Here is a 22,457-nt window from a genome sequence, read left to right as displayed (position 1 = left end):
TTGCTCAAGCTCATCATAAGCGAGCACTCGAGGTGACCCGTATATGAGTTCTGTGGGGAGAAATGATTCTGCCCCATAAACCAGGGCAAAGGGTGTCTCGCTGGTGGCTCGATTTGGCGTTGTTATGATCGACCAAAGAACCGTTGGCATCTCGTCAATCTAGTGCCTTCCACTCTTGTGCAGCCTATCAAAAGTCTTCGTTCTTAAGCCTCGCAGAACTTCAGCATTTGCTCTCTCTGCTTGGCCGTTGCTTTGTGGGTGTGCCACGGAAGCAAAACAGACCTTGCTGTCGAGATCCTCAATGTACTGCATGAAGGCGTTGCTTGTGAACTGTGTGCTGTTGTCGGTGATGATCCTGTTGGGTACCCAAAAATGGCAAAATAGCCCCTTGAAGAACTTGATGGCTGACTGCGCTGTCACCTTCCTCACCGCTTCCACCTCTGGCCACTTTGTGAACTTGTCGATTGCAATATACAAGTACCCAAAGCCCCCGACGGCACAAGGCAAAGGGACCAATATGTCGAGCCCACAGACCGAGAAGGGCTAGGAGAGAGGGATGGTTTGAAGAGCTTGAGCTGGTTGATGAAGTTTCTTCGAATGGAACTGGCACGCTTCACACTTGGTTACTAGTGTCGTCGCATCCTGGAAGGCAGTGGGCCAGAAGAAACCTTGCTGGAAAGCCTTGCTAGCAAGGGATCCTCGACCCTATGTGGGAGCCACATATGCCTCCATGTATCTCTGCCAACAGCTCCAGTCCTTCCTCCCGGGAGATGCACTTCAATTTCACCCCATTCGATCTTTTTCTGTACAAGACGTTGTCAACGAATTGGCACAGAGAGAACCGGCGGGCTACTCTCTCTGCCTCTTCGTGCTCCTCAGGAAGCTCTCCTATTTGGAGGAATCGGACGGTGTGCTGCGCCCATGCCGGAGCCCGTGGCTCAATGACAAGGATCAAAGGCATCTCTTCTGCCGCGGGAGCGGCCGTCTCTACGGCCATGGCCTGAGGCCCTGCTGGAGTCAGTTGCCCCGCGGCAGGATCGGCATCCACGGCAACATCTTCGCCAGCGGCTCTAGGGAGCTCGGTGGGGAAGTACTTGCTGGGGCCTAGCTTCCTATGCTTGTTCTGCCCGATTGATGGTTTGACGGATGGTTGAGTTAACCGAAGCACAAAAGTACTTGGCTCCACAGGTAGATTGAGGGCAGCGCGCTTTGACAAGTAGTCGGCGATGTCGTTTTCCGTCCAAGGGACATCCTCTGCTCGTATACCGTCAAAGCGCTCCTCTAGTTTCCTCACTTCGTCCATGTAAGCTTCCATTAACGGGCTTTGGTAATCTTTGTTGATCTGCCTGACGACGACCTGCGAATCACCCCTGACGATGAGCTTTTTGACTCCGAGACCGGCAAGCAAGCCATCGTACTCGGCTGTGTTGTTAGTTGACATCTCCCGGGGAAAGTGCATTTGGACGACATACTTGAGGTGTTCTCCGGTGGGTGCGACAAGCAGCACACCAGCACCGGCGCCTTGCAGCGAAAAAGCCCCATCAAAGTACATGATCCAGTTGCGGCTCATTTCCTTGTCGGGGAGAGCGGTCTCCTGTACCCCTTCATCGGGCGTCGAGGTCCATTCTGCAAAGAACTCCGCCAAGACTCTGATCTGAATCATTGAGGTGCTTTTGAACTTTAAACCGAAACTCGACAGCTCCAGGGCCCATTCCACGGTCCTCCCCGTTGCATCTGGGTTATGCAGTATCCGTTGCAACGGGAGGTGGGTGACCACGGTGATCTCGTGCGCTTGGAAGTAATGCCGCAACTTCCTCAAGGCCATAAGGAGGCCGAAGAGCAATTTTTGCACACCTGAGTACCTCGACCTAGCCCCTTGCAAGAGGGAGCTGACGAAGTAAACTGGGTGCTGCACCATTTTCTTCTTCTGCGCCACTTCACTCGGTCCCATGGGCCCTGTCGCACTGGCGTCAGCCTCCGTCGGGGACTCAGTCTTGCCCGGACCGAGCCTTGCCGGGGAGGGTTCCGACTCGCCATCCGTTAACTCTACCGCTGCCGCTGCCTCTTCATCGACCTCTCTTTGTGCCATTAGTGCGGCGCTAACCACCTGATTTGTTGCCGCTAGGTACAGCAGCAACAGTTCTTGTGGTTTGGGCGCAACCAGCACTGGGGTAGAGGAGAGGTACTTCTTCAAATCTTGCAGCGCTGCCTCGGCCTCCGGGGTCCACTCCATTGGGCTTGTCTTCTTCAAGATCTTGAAAAGAATAAGGGCACGCTCCACGGACTTGGAGATGAATCTGCTCATGGCGGCAATGCAGCTAGTGAGCCGACGCATGTCTTTGATCCGTTTAGGTGCCTCAATCTACTCGGTGGCCTTGATCTTATCTGGGTTTGCCTCAATCCCGCGCTACGACACAAAGACCCCGAGAAGCTTGCCGGACGGGACACCGAAGACACACTTCTCAGGGTTCAACTTGAGGTTGATCTTGCGCAGGTTCGCAAATGTTTCCTCCAGATCTTGCACAAGTGTTGCTTTGTCCTTGGTTTTGACCACTATGTCATCCATATAAGCTTCCATATTTCTATGTAGCTGGGGCTCAAAACCAATTTGGACTGCTCTTGCAAAGCTTGATCCAGCACTCTTCAACCCGAAAGGCATCCGTAAAAAGCAATATGTACCACATGGGGTGATGAACGTTGTCTTCTCCTCGTCTTCTTTTGTCATGAAGATCTGGTAGTACCCTGAGTAGGCGTCGAGGAACGATAACAGGTCACACCCATCCGTGGACTCAACAATTTGGTCGATGCGCAGTAACAGGAAGGGATCCTTTGGACAAGCCTTATTGATGTCTGTGTAATCAATACACAGTCTCCACTTCCCGTTTACCTTGCGCACCACTACCGGGTTGGCCAACCACGTAGGATGGAGCACACCCCTTACCAAGCCTGCCGCCTCTAGTTTTCTGAGATCCTCCGTGAGGAACTCCTGCCTCTCCAGAGCTTGCTTCCTAACCTTCTGCTTGACGGGCCGTGCATGAGGACAGACAGCAAGATGGTGCTCAATCACTTCCCTGGGAACGCCGGGGATGTCGGAGGCTTGCCATGCAAATACATCGACATTCACCCGCAGGAAAGTGACGAGCTTGCTTTCCTATTTGCTGTTGAGGGTGGAACTTAGGGTAAAAGCTCCCCCGCGCCGTCCTCCTTGACGGGCACCTTCTCGGTCTCTGGTGGTGCAGCTCTAGACTTCTTGCTCTTGCCTGTGGAGCTCTCTGGCACGTCCTCAACAGGAGCGCAACACCCCAAAGAGGTGCGCTTGCTGGAGTGGGTGCGAGGGGTCTCGCCGGTCTTTTTCCCTCCCGGGACTCTGTTGGCCGGAGCAGGTGCCTTGGCGGCAGCTGCTGCAACTGCTTCCCGGTAGAGTTGGTCGGCGCAAACCAACGCGTCTTTCTTGTCGGAGGGGACGGTGATGTTGTTCATCGGCCTAGGCATCTTCAGCGTGTTGCAAGCATAATGTGAAGCCGCCATAAACTTGGCTAGTGCCGGGAGGCCGAGGATCCCGTTGTAGGGCAAGGGGATCTTGGCTATGATCTCACTCGCCCGCTATGATCTCACTCGCCCACTGCTTGAGCTAGTGGTGGGATGTATGCAGCGAGGCGCCACAATCGACGCACATGGCTTCTGTGGCTTTCTGGAACTCGTGGTCGCCGGACACACCGTCCTCGTCGTGATCATCATCTTCCTGCTTCTTGTCGCGGCCCCGGGCGGGCCTCTCCTGCTGAGTATCTTTGCCGCGGCATCCTCCTTGGCCGCCATGCTTCTTGCCGGATGTCTCGGCACCCTCTTGGCCCTTCTCCTTGTCCCGCCGCTCATACTTGGATTTCTGCTTCTCAGCGAGCAGCTACACTTGCCGACAGTTCTGGAGGTCATGGCCCTTGGTGTGGTGGATCTTGCAATACTGCTTGTCGGAGCCCCCTGGCTTATCGGCAGCCGCCAAGGCCCGACAAGCGACACACCCGGCAACCTCCTTGCTGGGGTCACTCGCCTTGGGTTTCTTGGTGGCACCAGTATCGTCGGACCCCTCGATGGCAAGCACGGTCTTGCCCTTGCGCTTCCTGTTAAGGTGCCGATCCTTCTTTGCCGGTGTGGCGATATCATCCGTGGAGTCGGTTTCCGCGCCGGCATCTTCGTCGGGGTACTTCCTTCTGTCTTCAGCGCGAGCGCACCGATTGGCTAGAACATAAAGCTCGGCCACATCCTTGACCTTGTTCATCGCTAGCTCCTCACGCATCTTGTGGTTGCGCACATTTTGATAGAATGCACTAATCATGACGGCAGGATGAACGTCGGGAATGTTGTACTGCACTCGGCTGAACCTTTGGATGTACTTACGCAAGTTTTCTCCTTCTTTCTGGGGGATGATGTGCAAGTCGATCGCCTGGGAATGAGCTTGGTGGCCTCCAGTAAAGGCGCCAACAAACTCATGACCCAGATCCGCCCAAGAAGAAATGGAGTCCACCGGCAAGTGCATCAACCATGACATAACATTGGGCTTGAGTGCCAACGGGAAGTAATTGGCAAGCACCTTATCGTTGCAGGCCCCAGCAGCTTGCATCGCGACGGTGTAGATGCTGAGGAACTCCGACAGGTGAGTCTTGCCATTGTACTTCTCGCCAACATCGGGTTTGAATGTGTGGTGGGAAGGCCACTGGAACTACCGCAGCTCACGGGTGAAGGCTGGACAACCCACCTTGTAGGGTAGGCCACTGTAGCCTCCCAGTGTTGGGTGGTCCGTAGTGGGCCCTGCCCACCTGTCCGACTGGTGGCGCGCGTCGCGTCGGTGCTCGATGGTGGTTCGAGCTCTTCCTGAGCTCGCTCCCGAAGAACTTGACGTTGGTCGCGGTGGGTTTGCGGGTCGGACGACGCTATGGAGATATCATCACGAGCGTCGTCGCGACGGACCGACACCCGCAGTGGCCGGTGTGGAGGAGGGGAGTTTACCGTGGCCGCATCGCCTCCGGCCCGACCTCCGCTGGCATGCGGTGGCTCGACGGAGTGACGGCCTATGGGTCTTGCTGGCCGCAACTCGTCGTTGTTAGCGATGCCGATGAGGCTCCGGATAGTGGCCCTCCATTCGCCAAGCTTCTCCGCAGCGGGAGGAAAGTCGAGGAGCAGCTGCGCGCGTGCTAGGGCTTCTGCTGGCGTGGGCGGCGGCGAAAGCTGTGTGGACCGCGATGCGCTTCGACTTCTAACCGCGTTATAAGGAGCCCCATCACGGCCCCGCAGTCGTCCGCCACCTCCGCCAGCACCTCGGCGCGCATGCTGGCCCTCCTCATCGAGTGAAGGGCGCATGGGACTCTTCCCAGGGTGGCGCCCAGGGTCACCAGCAGGGTGGCGCTACTCATCACGCACGACCTAAGAAGAGCGCACCATGGGCGCCGGTGTTGGTGTCTTGGAGGTTGCCGCACCGCCGTCTGGTGGCACCACGACGCCCCTAGAGGGCCTCGCGCCGCCTACGGGGGGCCCGACTCCGTCTCTGGAGTTCATGGCGTGTGGCTTGTCGCCTAGCGTACGAACAACGCCACTCACCAGGCCTGGACTGCCAGGGCGTTCTGGATGTTCGTGGGCCGCGCCACGGGTTCTCTGCGCGACTGGCTTGCTACTGGCCCGCACCGGTACTGGCAGTCCGGTACCAGACGAACCGATTGCCGTGGTCGTATTCTTCTTAGGAGCCATGGCAATGAAGAACTGCTAGGCCAACTACCAGACCAGATTCTCACAATTGCGCCCCCTACCTGGCGCGCCAAAGATGTCGGTGGGAAACGACACCTATGGGATCACAAGGATCCCTTTTGTGGTTGCAGGGCGCGGGGTTGTGACAAGAGCATGATTAGCAATCAGCACAAGGATCGTTTACCCAGGTTCAGGCCGCGAGGATGTGTAAAACCCTAGTCCTTCTTTGGTGGATGTATTGAGTGTTCTTGAGCTCTTGAACTAGCTACGGTGGCTGCGTGGTTCAAAAAAGCCGAATCCCTCTCCCGTACGCCACGGGCCTCCTTTTATAGTTGAAAGGGGCTGCCGCAGTGGCACACAGGAGGTGGAAAGGCCTACAGTGCTATGAGCTTATCGCTCGTATTATAGGACAAGGTGCATTTAATGCGTAGCTTAGGTGTCCTCTTGCTTTATCGAGGACGGGAGCGAGGCCCGTCCCGTCCGTCGCCGCTCCTCCTTGCTTCGACACGCGAACTGGCCAGCGATGCATGCGGCACCATGTAGGCAGGCAAGCAGCTGAGGTGGCACGATGGTGGAGCCTCCATGAAGATCTGCATGCCGCCACGCAGGCATGTGCTGAGTTGGCCTGGAAGATGCATGTTGCCACGCAGGTGCCTGCCCAGCTGGTTGGGCTGGCAGCTGCATGTGAACGGCGGTGGACACTTGGTTGGCGCGGGCCTGGCAGCGGCCCCGCTGACGCCCTTGGCACGGGCCTTGCCGGGTGGCCCGGCAAGGGTCTTGCCGTGGCACGCTGTTGTCCCCGGCAAGGATCTTGCCGTGGGTCTTGCGGGTTTCCTCGGCAAGGATATTGCCGAGGATCATTGCCTTCCAATCCTCATCTGATCTTGAATATTCTTTGTCTTCACAAAGATCTGCATGCCACCATGGAGGTGCCTCCCGAGCCCTGGCCCAACGTGGTTGATGGTGTTGGAGACCGTGGGTTCGAGGGTGGCTTACTCCGATGGTGTGGGCGAGCCGCCCCAGCAAGGGGCTTGCCGGGGCTGCTGAGGCTGCCTCGGCAAGGGTCTTGCCGGGGAAACCTGGTTCGTCCATCTGCTTTCTGTGGTCTCGGTCTTTGGCATTGCGCTGATTGTTTTTGTGTTCGTGGCTCTAATTTCCTGTCTCCGCCCTGCTTAAGTGTGGCCATGGGTGCGGCTCTGACTGCCCGTGCACAAATAAGGGGTACAAAAGAGCGCCCCCTATTTTACACCGACAATAGCCCAGAGCCATTGTCTCCTTGACTCTACGGCGAAGGGGCGCGGGCTGATGTTCGGCATGATGAGTCGTTTTGTCCCGTCCATGTGGTGGTTGGTCTGGTTGATCAGCATGATCGTACTTTGTTGGTATTGTCTCAAGGGCATGATCGTCGAATTGTGGCAGCAGTCTGCAATTGGGGTAACTCTTTGTTGGTCGCTTGAAGCCATATTCTTCGGCAGCTAGGACCTTGGTCCATCTGTCATCTAGCGTATCATGTTCGGCTTGAAGCTGCTGCTATTTCCTTTTCAGGCTCCACGCTGTGGCAATGAGGTGTCTCTTGAAGCACTCTTATTCGAGGGGTTCCTCTGGGACAATAAAATCATTGTCACCATGGATAACATCCTCTTCCGAGACAGGTAAGTAGTTACTATCTTCCAATTCCTTGTGATCGGCGTGTTCGGGGCTGTGTTGACCCTCTTCCCTTTCATCCTGCTCGAATGCAGGTTGGACGAGGTGGTCGGGGTCTTCGGTGTTGTCCGGAGTGTCATTATCTCCGGTGCCGGTGTTGCTTTACCTTGCCCGACGCGATCGTGAATGGTGCTGTTGACGCCGGCGCTTTCGTGGTTCATCGACGGGCTTGTCTTTGTCTTGATCTTGAGTGCCATCATCGTCCTTCTTCTTAGGTGTATCCACCATTTATACGTCGTAGGTAGAAGTGGTCGTCCAATACCCAGTGATGGGCAGGTTTGGACCTGGTTTGGCGTTGACATCATCGTCCATGCCATCGATGTATTCGGAGGCGTAGTCTAGCATGTCGGTTAAATCTTGACAGTGGCTATTAAGTGGGTGGTGGGTGGGATGTAAAATTCCCTGCTATCAGCACCCAGCCCAAGTTGGGTGTAGTTCAGAGGTGAAACTTTCGTGATGGCGAGAGATTGTAGTAAGTCCAGTGTTCCGCTTAAGAGTGAAAGCTGGATAGGAGCCTGCAGATCTGCGGAGCCAGGCTCGGTGATAACCACATGATCAGGCCCGATGAACGCAGACCTCGATAGTTCGGAGTTGACATCCAGAGGAGAATCTAGCTTCCCAATAACGAGGAGATCCCTTCGAGTTCGCAGACGACGTGGTCGCATTTGGGTTTCTGGCTGGAAGCTCTGTGACAGGAAAGAGTCTGGCGGTGTTCATCCTCCCGTCTTTGGACGGTGTGGTTCGCCCAGGATCTAAGGCCGAGGCAGATACGAGCGTTGACCCCTGGACGGGATCTGATTGTGGAACCGAAGGGCCACCTTCGTATGGATGGGGAACGGTGGCCGAGGCTACGAACCCTTCGAAGATTAGGTCTCCTCGGATATCTACAATGTAGTTCAAGCTTCCAAACCTGATCTGGTGACCAGGGGCGTAGCTGTCGACCTGCTCAAGGTGACCGGTCGAGTTGGCATGTAGCATGAAATCGCCGAACACAAAGAGCTGACCAGGGAGAAAGGTCTCCTTGGAAACAGCATCGTCGTCGATGACGAGGCGAGCCATCGATTCTTTTATTGACAAAACAACTCAGCTCTCAATGAAAGCAGCAATGTCGGTGTCAAAACCGGAAGATCATGGGTGGGGGGGGGGGCAAGCTATGAGTCTAAGGATCAATGGTAACAAGGGACAATGGGGACACGATGTTTACCCAGGTTCGAGCCCTCTTAAAGGAGGTAAAACCATACGTCCTGCTTGATTGTATTCGATGAGTAGGGGTTACAAGAGTTGATCTACCTCGAGATCATAAGGGCTAAACCCTACTGTCTAGCCTATGATTATTCTGATAGCCTATATGGACTAAACCCTCCAGTTTATATATACACCGGAGGGGCCTAGGGTTGTACAGAGTCAGTTTACAAGGGAAGCAAATAGTACATCCGGACACCAATCTTGCCGTCCATGCATATAGGAGTCCCACCCGGACACAAGGGATGGTCTTCTGCTTTATCTTCACGGCCCATTAGTCCGGTCCATATCAAGTAGGCCGGACACCCGAGGACCCCCTAATACAGGACTCCCTCAGTCACGCATGTCCATCATCTTTGATGAGGAGAATCACCCTGACCGCACCACTGTGGTAGGGTGCCTGTCGTTGTTCGTCGCCCCAACAATCCGCAACCTCAAGGTCTCAAAGATGATGGTTGATGGTGGGGTTGGGTTGAATCTGATCTCCCCACATGTTCTCAGCAAGGTCCAAATAGCAGAGGAAGAGCTTAAGAACAGTGGCACGTTCCAAGGAGTTAATCCCGGCAGGAGCCGTCCTAAGCGAAAGATCATGTTCCAAGTGACGTTTGGGGGTGAGTTGAACTACCGGACTGAGAAGATTGTGTTTTTGTGGTCGACCTCCCCCTGCCGTACAATGGAATTCTTGGGCGCGCTGCCCTGGCCAATTTCATGGCGGCATGCCACTATGCCTACAACACCTTGAAGATGCCGCCCAATGGGCGTCATTTCCATACCATCAAATAAGAAAGACAAGATGATATGCATGGATAAGATGTATCAGGACGCTGTCGCGGCAGAGGCCGCCCAAGCAGCAATGCCCACCAAGGAAAGTAAAGGAAAGAAGAAGGACTGTAGGGACTCTGGCAAGGAATCCGGGAAGTGTGCCCCTACCGAGTGCACGGCACCCATTGATGACGTGCCGGAGTGTTCCAATAGCAAGAGGGCCAAGGCTGCTGCACCCCATGTGAAGAAGGTCCCAGCAGAGCTGGCTGGCGTTGATGGTACCTTTACAGTCAGCGCCACCCTCGATGACAAATAGGAAAGCACACTCGTTGCCTTCCTGTGGGCGAATATTGATGTGTTTGCCAGGCAACCATCTGATATCCCTTGTGTTCCTAGGGAGGTAATCGAGCACCACCTTCCTGTCTTCCCACATGCCCGACCCGTCAAGTAGAAAGCCCGGAAGCAGGCCTTGGAACGTGTCGGATTTCAGGTTCCGACAGACCCTTGAGGTTCGAACTCTGGGGTGCGCACGAAAATCTTTCCCCTACCAACTCGCGTCTCGAAGGCTCGCAAGGAATCTAGGCTAGAGAGAAGAACACACAAGGGACACGATGTTTATACTGGTTCAGGTCACCATTGTGGTGTAATACCCTACTCCAGTGTGTGGTGCAGTGGATTGCCTCAGGGGCTGATGATGGACAATACAAAGGGAGAACAGCCTCGCAAGGGGCTGTTCTTGAGCTGGTGCGATGAACTGTTTGGGTAAGTTCAGTCGCCTCTCTCTAGTCTATGCGCAATGTGGGTCCTCTCCCTCTACTGTGGTGGCTAGTCCTATTTATAGATGGAGGCCCTGGGCCTCTTCCCAAATAATGAGCGGGAAAGGCGCCAACAATTGGCCATTTTGAAGGGGAACATCTAGTACACTTATCCTGACTAAAGTTGGTCTACGGCTGCCAAAGGCTCTGACGATGATGCCGTCTAGGGCTCCACGATGACCTCCATCCCGCCGTTCTGCTGGTCTCGGTCTTGTTTCACCAAAACGGTAACCTTTGCCTAATGCCTTGGCCTGTGCTTGCCCCCTTTGCACCGAAGGGGAAACAAGGACACTGCACGGGCCGGCGCCCGCCTGACACCCGCCTAGTCTCGATCGTCATGGCTTGCGTCACGGGCACCTCGCGAGGTACCCACCTTGATCTCTCCGCCTCCTCACGAGCCTGCCTGATGAGGCTGCTCCTGAGGAAGCTTCCTGTCGTCCGCCCCGCAAGGCTTGGCCCCTCGCGAGGGTCTTGAGCTTGAGCTGATGAAGCTGGGCTGCACTGGGCCCCCACTTGAGCCACACCGCAGGCCGCAGGCAGGCAAGTCTGGGGACCCCCGTTCCCAGAACGCCGACAGTAGCCCCCAGGCCCAAGGTGCACCCGGACATGGCTTAGCAGAGAAGCAAAGGGGCAAGTGCGAAGCGCCGCGGGCCCCAACAGCCTGTGTCCTTGGGCGCCGCGTGGCGATTGATTGGACGTGGGCGTCTCCGCTTACCCACAACGCCTCGGCAACCGCACGACTTGACAAGTCCCTGCGTGCAAAAATGGGTCATGATTACCTGCGATCGTGGTGGCCGACGGTTGGCCTTCTCTGGCTATAAGTACGGAACGGCGTGAGCCCTTCCTGTTCATCCCTTCCTGCTACTCATTTTCTTCTTCTTCCTTGCCCTTGCTCCACCTCACGCCAATGGCGCCGATCCGCCGGTTTTTTGCAGAACAGAAGGAAAGGCCCCCCGAGAGGGTCTCGACCCGCTTCCGCCGAAGAAGCGGCTAGTCCTTTGCCGCCGAGATGAGGGTACTCGTCAGGAGGCATCGAGGCTCTGGTACGAGCGGCCACTACCTGGGTTTCCGTTGCCCATGTATGCCCGAATCGAGGGCCCTGGAGAAGAGAGCACCGAGCGACACCGACGGTGCCACCGTCGACGTCGGCGGGTTACGGAGGTGCGCATCGTTCCCCATGGATTCCACGTCGAGGGCTCCTCTCGCGAGCTTGTGCTTCACGCCGCCATGCCTCCCCGATCTTGGATTCGCCTTCCTCCCTCCTTCACCTTCGAGATCCCGCCGAGGGGGGCTCGGGAGCTCTAGGTGCAGCACGCCGACTGAAATACCCCTGCGACCGGGGCGGAAGTCGAGGTCGTCGCCCCGGGCAAGGTCTTCCTGACCCGTGGCTGGGATGAGATCGCCCGGGTCTGCCAAACAGGGGGCGCCCTCATAATCCATCTCGAATACGATGGGCCCTCCTTGCTGTTCTTCAAGGTCTTCGACGCAGAAGGACGCCGGCTGGAATGCTGCCCCAAGGGAGGCGTCCGGGCCATCGGAGCGGCGTGGACCAGGCCTGCCAACCGCTTCCCCAGCAGCTCCTCAGGCAGCAGTGGGGGAGCCGGAGGATCCAGCGACTCCGCCGAGCTTCACACGACTCCGGAGACGAGCGACGATAGCTACGAGCCTTCGACTTTGCGTTGCCCGGAGCAAGGTAGCTGCATCAGGCCGCCGCGCCACTGATCTGGATGGGGTTGGCTCTGGCGCCTGATGGCCCACTATTGATGATGGCGTCTCCTACGGAGGCGCACATAGTTAACGCTCCTTAGGATTAGCACCTTTTGTTCCCTGCAAGGAATCGAAATGACACCCCATGGGGGTATGTAAGGCGCCTGCCATGTCTTTTGTGAATTGTACATCCTTATCATGAATCGATGCGGGAGGCACGTTCTGCCCCGGCTTAGTTCCCCCTTTCTTTCCTCATGAGGGCTTGGTGCTATACGCCGACAGGTCCCGGTCCCCAGGCAAGCTTCAACCGTCGCTGGTATGCCAGGTCGCGATGCCGTGGTCAAGGCCAGGAGGTGAGCGGCCCAAGGTCCAGTAAGAGCCCCTGAGTCGTGATGCTTAGGAGGTCCCCTTTATCGCTCAAGCAGCCTCCGCTGGACAAGAAAGGAAGGCAACGTTGCCGTGACAGAGCTGCACTAGGCGAGGGTTTAGCGCTGTGTCGATTCAGTCTTGCGTGACTTATCTTGTAGGTTTGGAGTGGTTTTCGGCGAAGTGCCAGGCCTGCGTGGAGGCAGCTGAGGTGTTGCTGGGTTAGGTCCTCGTGAGCTTCTTCCCTCTCCCCCGCACTTTCCTTCATGCTCTACGTCCTCAGGTCCCGGCCGTCGAGCGAGCTCAGCCGGCGCTGGTATGACAGGTCGCGATGCCGTGGTCAAGGCTAGGGGGTGAGGGCTGGAGAGCCAGTAAGATCCCATGAGTTGTGATGCTCAAGCGCCCCCCTTTTAACGCGCGAGCGGATCATGCCGGAGAGAGGGAGGGAGAGATCGCGACGCTCCCCACGTTATTCCTTGAGCGGATCCTGCACACCAATCATGAGGGAAAACAAGGCAGGCCGTTACGGTTGCCAGCCAACCATTGGTTGCTCCGAGGGAGTGATTGGGGCACTGAGGGCCTGGTGAGGTGGCACTATGCGGGGTTGCCGCGGCCAGAGCTCGGCCACTCAGGTTTGTCGGTGTTGCAGGGACGGACCCATGCGCAAGCGCCGTGCCAGAGCGAGCGACTCCAAAGGTAGGTGTCCATCGGGCAGGCGATTATCTCAAGCAGGTTAATCATGAAGGAGCAAATCCATTTAGACAGATACAGAAAAAGCAAACGCCACTGGGTCGGGCCCGAGCGGATTGGGGATAACGCAGCCCGAGGGGCGCCCCCAACAAGGTAAGCAGAGAGCATAAGCAAAACGGATACATGCCGCAGGGACAGACCCACACGACCTGGGAATGATGCAATCCTGTGGGCGCTCCCAGCTGAAAATGGAACTTTGAAAGATGTCACCTGATACCGTTGGAGATGAAGTGATGCTGAAGTAGCGGACGACGCGTGGTGAGGAGGTCGACCCTCATGAGCTCCTGGGACCCGGAGCCTCAGGAGGCTCCGGGGGCACGGGTGGATCCTCGAGGGCCATCTCCATCTCCGCCAGGACCGTGCGGTGCTCGACCTCCTGAGCCTCCAGGATGCTCCTCATCAGGCGCTGATGAGCAGCAGCCGCGTTCGGCAGGCCGAAAGGCATGCGAACATAGTTGTGAGGTGGACCTTCACAACGCCCCAAGCGCCAAGGCCAGAGGCGCTCTTGAGACGCGGCTCGGTTGAGCCCTGGCACGTCGATGCAGACGTGCAACCCCCCATCCTCGCCTGGATGGGGGGCTGCGGCGGGTAGGCGGCAGCTGCCACGCATGAATCTTGACTCCTGTAGCTCCTGAGTGTTCCTCGCGATGAACTCCTGAGGGTTTGGCCCTCCTTGCCTCATACCTTCCTGAGGGAAACGTCCTTTGAAGCACGCCTCCAAGTGGTGCCCGAGCGCCTCCCTCGTGACCTTGGCAAAGTCGATGGCCCTCCAAGAAAGAGCCCCCGAGCCCTGCCCGAGGAGGGCGCCGGGCGCGTCTTCCTATGCAACAGAGGGTGGCGCCCCCTGAACGGGCGTGAATCCTGACGCAACGCCTCCGGAGGTACCTGTCTCCTGATAGTTTGGGCCAGGTGAAGCCTTCTTCTTCTTTGGGACCGCCTTGGGAAGTCTCCCGATCCTGTGCTCTGGGTCTTCGATTGCCACGGCCTGGAAGGCACGCTCAAGAGAACACAATGCATCCCTTTCCTCACAGGGGACTGTGATGACTCCACTGCTTCCTGGCATCTTGAGGACATTGTAGCCATGGTGAGTCATTACCATGAACTTGGCCAGGGCTGGGTACCCGAGGATGGCATTGTATGGCAGGAGAATGTGGGCGACGTCGAAGTCAATGAGCTTGGTGCAGTAATTGTTGCGCTGCCCAAAGGTGACAGGAAGGCGAACTTGCCCTATCGGGACGGTGGAACCATCAGTGACTCCTGAGAAAGGATTGGTCGGCTGAAGCTGATCGTATGGCACTTCGAGCTTGTTGAACGTCTCGACGGATAGGACGTTGAGTCCTGCCCCTCCATGAATGAGGGTCCTGGTGACTTGCACGTTGCTGATGACTGGGGAACAAAGCATCGGGAGGACTCCGGCCGTTGCCGACACTTGAGCTGATCCGCTGAGCTGAACGTGATAGCGCACGCGGACCACCTGAGGGGGCGCGTGGCCTCAAGATTGGGGAGGACTGCATTCACCTCACGAGCAAACTGCTTGAAGATGCGCTATGAGGCTGGGGCCTGGGCGCCGCCCAAGATGCAAGCGATTGTGCATGGCTCCTGGAATCCCCCAGCCCCCTCGTCCTGGTGATGGTCTTCATTCCTCCACGGCGGCGGTGGCAGAGGAGGGAGACCTGCGTTGCCGTGCGGGCGGTCCTCGCGAGGCTTATCCCTCCAACCTCCCTCGCGAGGCTGCTCCTGCCAGCGGTCCTTGCGAGGTCGGTCACGCCACCCTTGGCTAGGGCCACGGTCTTCCCATCGTCCTCCACCTCTTCCTCCTCCTCGGCCATAGCCCCGATCGTTGCACTCGGGGCGTCGGCCGATACGCCCATCTCGCATGGCCCTGAGCTCTCGGCATTCATTGGTGTTGTGGGTGTGGAGGTCGTGGTACACGCAGTACTGGCTACCCTTGGATGACTCAGGCTGATCCCTACCTCGCTTGGTGTCTGGCTCTGCTGCGAGCATAGCAGCTCCCTTGCGCTTCACGTCCTTGACCTTGGGCTTCTTCTCTTCTGGATCGGCAGCCGGAAGCTCGAGGAGGGAGAGGCGCCCTTCCTCAGCCCTGGCGCACTTGGTCGCCAAGTTGAACAGCTCCAGGGATGTGCACAGGTCTTCATGGATTGCTAGCTCTTCTTTCATCTTGATGTCACGCACGCCATCGGAGAAGGCTGAGATGATGGCTTCCTCAGTCACCCTGGGGATCTTGAGGCGAGCGTTGTTGAAGCGTTGGATGTACTTCTGCAGGGTCTTTCCTGGTTGTTGTTTGATGCGGCGCAGGTCACTCATGGCCGGGGGCCGGTCGCGAGTGCCTTGGAAGTTGGCGATGAAGCGAGTGCGCATCTCGTCCCAGGAGGAGATCGTGACAGGAGCCAGGTTCAGGAGCCAGGTGCGGGCAACGTCCTTGAGTGCCATGGGAAACCAATTCGCCATGACCTTTTTGTCCCCGTTGGCGGTTTCGATGCCCAGCTCGTAGAGTTGTAGGAACTCCGTGGGGTCTGCAATGCCGTCATAGCGAGGGGGCGGGTCCGGCTTGAACTTGCCGGGCCATGCGATGCTACGCAGCTCGGCGGTGAAGACGCGGCAGCCTGTAGTGGCCACCGGAGCTCTCTGCTGATGCGAGGCTTGCTCCTGGAAATCCCCACGCGCCGCCGCTTGGAGCAGCGCCGGGTCTTGACGTGGTGGCGCAGGGATGCGGTCATGGCGCACCGGTGCCGGGAGCACGCGGGCACCTTCTTGGGGACGAGGAATTTCTTGGCAGCTCCTTTCTTGTCGCGCGGGCGCTGGACACGGTGGGTCTCGCCCTGGGGCCGTGCGCCTCGGAGCCAAGGCACCTTCTTGGAGAGGAGGTGGCGGAGGCACCTCTTGATCCACGCCTCCTGCGCAGGATGGAGGGCGTGGCAGCAAGAGAGAGGGCATAGGAGAGCCCCCTGCGGCGCTGACGAGATCGGTGATGCGGGCGAGCCAGTCCTCGTTGTCGGATTTCGGGTTCCGGCAGACCCTCAAGGTTCGAACTCTGGGGTGCATGCGGAGATCACACCCCCTACCTACCCATGTCTCGCCGCCTCGCAAGGATCTAGAACTACACGAAGAACAACACAGAGGACACGAGGTTTATACTGGTTTAGGCCACCATTGTGGTGTAATACCCTACTCCAATGTGTGGTGTGGTGGATTGCCTCTGGGGCTGATGATGAATAGTACAAGGAAGAACAGCCTCGCGAGGGTCTGTTCTTGGCTGGAGCGATGAATTGCTAGGGGAGTTCAGTCGATTATCTCTCTCTATGTATCAGATGCCTCTAGTCTCCTCCGTCTACAGATGCGGATCCCCCTACCCTGTGGGTGGCTAGTCCTATTTATAGGCAGAGGCCCTGGGCCTCTCCCCAAATATTGAGCGGGAAGGGCGCCACCAATTGGCCATTTTGAAGGGGAACATCTGGTACACTTATCCTGACTAAAGTTGGTCCTCGCCTGCCAAAGACCCTGACGATGACGCCGGCTTGGGCTCCACGATGACCTCTATTCTGCTGTCCTGCTGGTCTTGGTCTTGTTGCACCGAAATGGTTGCCTTTGCTTGATACTCTCGCGTGCACTTTCCCCCTTTGCACCAAAGAGGAAACAAGGACTCTACGCAGGCCGGCGCCCGCCTGGCGCCTGCTTGGCCTTGGTCGTCCTGGCTTGCGTCATGGGCACCTCGCGAGGTACCCCGCCTTGATCTCTCCGTCTCCTCGTGAGCCAGCTTGACGAGGCTGTGTCCAAGGAAGCCTCCTATTGTCCGTCCCGCGAGGCTTGGCCCCTCATGAGGGTCTTGAGCATGTGTTGATGAAGATGGGCCGTACTGAGCCACTCCTTGAGCCACGCCACAGGCCGCAGGCAGGCAAGTCTCGGTACCCCCGTTCCCAGAATGCTGACAGTAGCCCCGGGCCCAAGGCGCGCTTGGACGTGGCTTAGCAGAGAAGCGAAGGGGCAAGTGTGAAGCGCCGCGGGCCCCAATAGCCTGCGGCCTTGGGTTTCGCGTGGCGGTTGATTGGACGTGGGCGTCCTGGCTCCCTGCATGCAAAACGGGTCATGATTACCTGTGATCTTGGAAGACGACTGTTGGCCTCCCTCGGCTATATGTACGGAACGGCACGAGCCCTTCCAGTCCATCTCTTCCCGCTACTCTTCATCTTCCTCTTCGTCCTCGCTCCTCCCTACGCCAATGGCACCGATCCGTCGGTTTTCTGCCGAAGAGAAGGGGAAGGCCCCTCGAGAGAGTCTTGTCCCGCTTCCTCCGAAGAAACGGCCCGCCTCTTGCCACGGGGAAGGGGGTGCTTGGCAGGAGGTGTCGAGGCCATGGTTCGAGCGGCCGCCGCCGGGATTCCCATTGCCCTTGTACTCCAGGATCGAGGGTCCTGGAGGCGCTGGCACTGAGCGGCATCGCCAGAGGCGCCGTCGCCGTGGGCGGAACATGGCGGTGCACGTCGTTCCTCCTGGAGTTCATGCCGAGGGCTCTTCTTGCGAGCTCGTGCTTCACGCCGCCATGCCTCCTCAGTCCTGGATTCGCCTCCCTCCTTCCTTCGCCTTCGAGATCCCGCCGAGGGGGCCTATCGAGCTTTGGCTGCAGCATGCTGACTGCAGTACCCCTGTGATCGAAGCGGCGGTCGAGGTCGTCGCTCCGGGCAGGGTCTACCTGATCCGTGGCTGGGGCGAGATCGCCCGGGTCTGCAGGACGGGTGGCGCCCTCACAATCCACCTCGAGTACGATGGCGCCTCCCTGATGTTCTTCAAGGTTTTCAACACGGAGGGACGCCGGCTGGAGTGTTGCCCCGAGAAAGGCGGCCGGGGCCCTGCCTCGGCGAGGACTAGGCTCACCAATCACTTCCCCAACAGCTCCTTAGGATACGGAGGTGTCAAAGGATCCAACGACTCCGCCGAGATCCTCGCGACTCTGGAGACGAGCGACGACAGCTACGAGCCCCGGAGCTTGCGTCGCTCTCGGAGCAGGGCGGGCTCGTCAGGCCGTCGCCGCCACTGATCTGTATGGGGTTGGCGCCGGTGGCTGACGGCCCATTTTGATGATGGCGTCTCTTGTGGAGGTGCGCGTAGTTAGCACTCTTTAGGATTTTCCCCTTTTGTTCCCTGTGAGGAATCGAAGAACACACCCCGTGGGGGTTTGTAAGGTGCTTGTAGTTCCATTTGTTAATATGATCCTTATCGTGAAGCAGTGATGGATGCTCGTCCCGTCTTAGCTTAGTTCCTCCTTTCGAACCTCGCGAGAACTCGACGCTCTGTGTTGATAGGTCCCGGTCCCAAGGCAGGCTTCAGCCATCTCTGGTATGCCAGGTCGCGATGCCGTGGTCAAGGCCAAGAGGTGAGCGGCCCGGGGTCCAGTAAGAGCCCCTGAGTCGCGATTCTCAGGAGGTCCCCTTTAGCGCTCAAGCAGTCATCGCCCGCGCACTGATAGCTGAGGAGTTGCCTGGCGAGGTCCCCACGTGCATCTTCCCTCTCGCCTTTGCTCCCCCTCGTGCTCTACGTTTTCAGGTCCCGGCCCTCGAGCGAGCTCAGACGTCGCTGGTATGCCAGGTCGCGATGTCGTGGTCAAGGCTAGGAGGTGAGGGCTGGAGAGCCAGTAAGAGTCCATGAGTCGCGATGCTCAGGTACCTTCCTTTAACGTGCAAGCGGTTTGCGCGGACGAGAGCGAAAGAGGCGCTACAGATGCCTCGCCCGACGCTGCTCCTTAAAGCGATCCTGCGAGTTCATCATGAGAAAAGCGAGGGTTTGCCGTTACAATTGCCGGCCAGCTGCTGGTTGCTCTGGGAAGGTGACGAGGCACTGAAGGCTTGGCGAGGTGGCACCCTGCGGGGTTCCCGTGCCAGAGCTCAGCAATACAGGTTTGTCAATGTTGCAGGGACGGACCCATGCGCAAGCGTCGTGCCGTTAGCGAGCAGCTCCATCAGTTGGTGTCAATCGAGCGGGCGATTAAGTCAAGCACGTTAATCATGAAGGAGCAAATCCATTTAGATAGGCGCAGAAAAAGACGATCACCGCTGGGTCGGGCCCGAGCGACTTTGGGGATGATGCAGCCCGAGGGGCACCCCCAATAAAGTAAGCTAAAGAACATGAATCAAAGGGATACATGCCGCAGGGACGGACCCACGCGGCCTGGGAATGATGCAGCCCTGGGGGGGCGCTCCCAGCTGAAAATGAAACTCGAAGGATGTCACCTGATGATGTTGAAGATGAAGGGATGCTGAAGTAGCGGACGGCATGCGCTGCCGAAGCCGATCTTCACGAGCCACCAGGCCCAGGGGCCTCGGGAGGCTCCGGAGGCGCTGGCGGCTCCTCGCGGACCATCTCCATCTCCTCCAGGACTGCGGAATGCCTGACCGCTTGAGCCTCCAAGATGATCCTCATGAGGCGCTGATGCACAGCAGCCGCGTTCGGCAGGCCGTAAGGCATGTGAACATAGCTGTGGGGTGGACCTTCACAGCGTCCTGCGCGTGAGGGCCAGAGGCGCTCCTGAGAGGCGGCTCGGTTGAGACCTGGTATGTCGATGCAGACGTGCAGCCCACCATCCTCACCTGGATGGGGAGCTACGGCGAGCAAGCGGCGGCTGCCACTCATGACTCTTGACTCCTGCAGCTCCTGAATGATCTCGCTGACGAACTCCCGAGGATTTGGCCCTCCTTGCCTTGCTCCTCCTGAGAGAAACGTGCATTGAAGCATGCCTCCAAGTGGTGCCCGAGCACCTCCCTCGTGATCCTAGCAAAGTCGATGGCCCTCCAGGAGAGAGCCCTCGAGCCTTGCTCGAGGAGGGCGCCGGGCGCGCCTTCCTATGCGACAGAAGGAGGCGCCCCCTGAACAGGCCCCTGAGGGGCATGCCTCCAAAGGGGTCAGACCAGGTGATGTCTTCTTCTTCTTAGGAGCGGCCTCTGGGAGCCTCCCGCTCCTGTGATCTGGGTCTTCAATTGATGCGGCTTGGAAATCACGCTCCAGAGAACACACAACGTTTCTCTCTTCACAAGGCACCGTGATGACTCCACCGCTCCCTGGCATCTTGAGGAAATTGTAGCCGTGATGGGTCACGGCCATGAACTTGGCCAGGGCTGGGTACCCGAGGATGGCATTGTACGGCAGGCGGATGTGAGCGACATCGAAGTCAATGAGCTCGGTGCGGTAGTTGTCGCGCTTCCCGAAGGTAACGGGAAGGCGGACCTGCCCTATCGGAACCGTGGAACCATCAGTGACTCCTGAGAAAGGCTTGGTTGGCTGTAGCTGATTGTAGGGCACTTGGAGATTGTTGAACGTCTCGACGAATAGGACATTGAGCCCTGCTCTGCCATGAATGAGGGTCCTGGTGACTTGCACATTGCTGATGATTGGAGACCAAAGCATCGGGAGGACTCCGGCTGTGGCCGCGCACTTGAGCTGATCCGCTGAGCTGAATGTGATGGCGCACTCTGACCACCTTAGAGGGCGTGTGGCCTCAAGCTTGGGGAGGACTGCATTCAATTCGCGAGCAAACTTCTTGAAGATGCGCTGAGAGGCCGGGGCTTGGGCGCCGCCCAAAATGCAAGCGATTGCGCGCGGCTCCTGGAAGCCTCCAGCCCCCTCGTCCTGATGATGGTCTCATTCCTCCTCGGCTGCGGTGGCAGAGGAGGGAGGCCCACATTGCCTTGTGGGTGATCCTCGCGAGGCTGATCCCTCCAACCCCCCTCGCGAGGTGGGTCCCTCCAACCTCCCTCGCGAGGCTGGTCCTGCCAGCGGTCCTCGCGAGGTCGGTCACGCCACCCTTGGCGAGGGCCACGGTCTTCCCATCATCCTCCACCTCTTCCTGCTCCTCGGTCGTAGCCCCGGTCGCTGCGCTCGGGGCGTCAGCCGACACGCACGTCTCGCACGGCCCTGAGCTCTTGGCATTCGTTGGTGTTGTGGGTGTGGAGGTCGTGGTACACGCAGTACCGGCTGCCCTTGGATGACTCAGGCTAATCCCTGCCGCGCTTGGTGTCTGGCTCTGCTGCAAGCACGACAGCCCCCTTGCGCTTCACGTCTTTGGCCATGGGCTTCTTCTCTTCTGGGTCAGCAGCTGGCAGCTCGAGGAGGGATAGGCGCCCTTGCTCAGCCCTAGCGCACTTGGTCACCAGGTAGAACAGCTCCAGGGAGGTGCACATGTCCTCATGGATCACAATCTCCTCCTTCATCTTGACGTCATGCACGCCGTCGGAGAAGGCTAAGATGATGGCCTCCTCAGACACCTTGGGGATCTTAAGGCGAGCGCTGTTGAAACGCTGGATGAACTTCTGTAGGGTCTGTCCCTGCTGCTGCTTGATGCGGCGCAAGTCGCTCATGGCCGGGGGCCGGTAGCGGGTGCCCTAGAAGTTGGCGATGAATCGGGTGCGCATCTCATCCCAGGAGGATATCGTGCGAGGAGCCAGGTTCAGGAGCCAGGTGCGGGCGCCGTCCTTGAGCCCCATGGGGAACCAGTTTGCCATGACCTTCTCGTCCCCGTTGGCGGCTTCGATGCCCAGCTCATTGTGCTGGAGGAACTCCGCAGGGTCAGCCGTGCCATCGTAGCGTGGAGGCAGGTCTGGCTTGAACTTGCCCGGCCAGGCCACGCTGCGCAGCTCGGTGGTAAAGGCATGGCAGCCTGCAGTGGCCACGAGAGGCCTTGGGTGACGGAGAGCTTGATCTTGGAAGTCCATGTGCACTGCTGCCAGGTGCAGCGCGGGGTCTTGATGTGCTGGAGCAGGAGCGCGTTCGTGCCGGGCCGGTGCGGGAAGCACACGGGCGGCTTCTTGGGGACGAGGGATCTCTTGGCAGCTCTTCTCTTGTTGTGCCGGTGCCGGACGGAGTGGGTTGCGCCCATGGGCCACGCGCCTTGGGGCCAAGGCGCCTTCTTGAGGGGGAGGCGGCTGAGGCGCCCCCGGACCTTCGTCGCCCGCACAGGGCGGGGCACGGTGCAGTGAGAGGGATGGCGCAGGGGAGCCCCCAGCGGCGTTGACGAGCTCGGTGATGCAGGCGAGCCATTCGTCGTAGAGGTCGTCGACGGGATGGTAGTGCAGGAGTTCCCACGCCAGGAGCAGCACGGCGTGCACGTCCGTAGGGGCGCGACGAGGAGCCGGCTGGGGTCAGCGACGGGGTGGCGGTGCGGCCTTCTCGCTGCACCGAAGGATGCAGGGACGACGCCTGCTGCTCGTTCCCCACCGGGCCGGTGGCGGCGTTGACGGCAGGCGACGGGGAACGGCGAGGACGACCGCCAACAGGGGCCGTCTGGGCGATGCGAGTGGCGAGAGCGGCCCGACGCTCGGCACGGGCTCGACGAGCGTCTGACATGGATGCAACGGGCAGCGAAACACGAGGCGA

Source organism: Triticum dicoccoides, chromosome 3B, assembly GCF_002162155.2.
Source record: "Triticum dicoccoides isolate Atlit2015 ecotype Zavitan chromosome 3B, WEW_v2.0, whole genome shotgun sequence".
Lineage (NCBI taxonomy): Eukaryota > Viridiplantae > Streptophyta > Magnoliopsida > Poales > Poaceae > Triticum > Triticum dicoccoides.
This window is presented reverse-complemented; position numbering follows the sequence as displayed.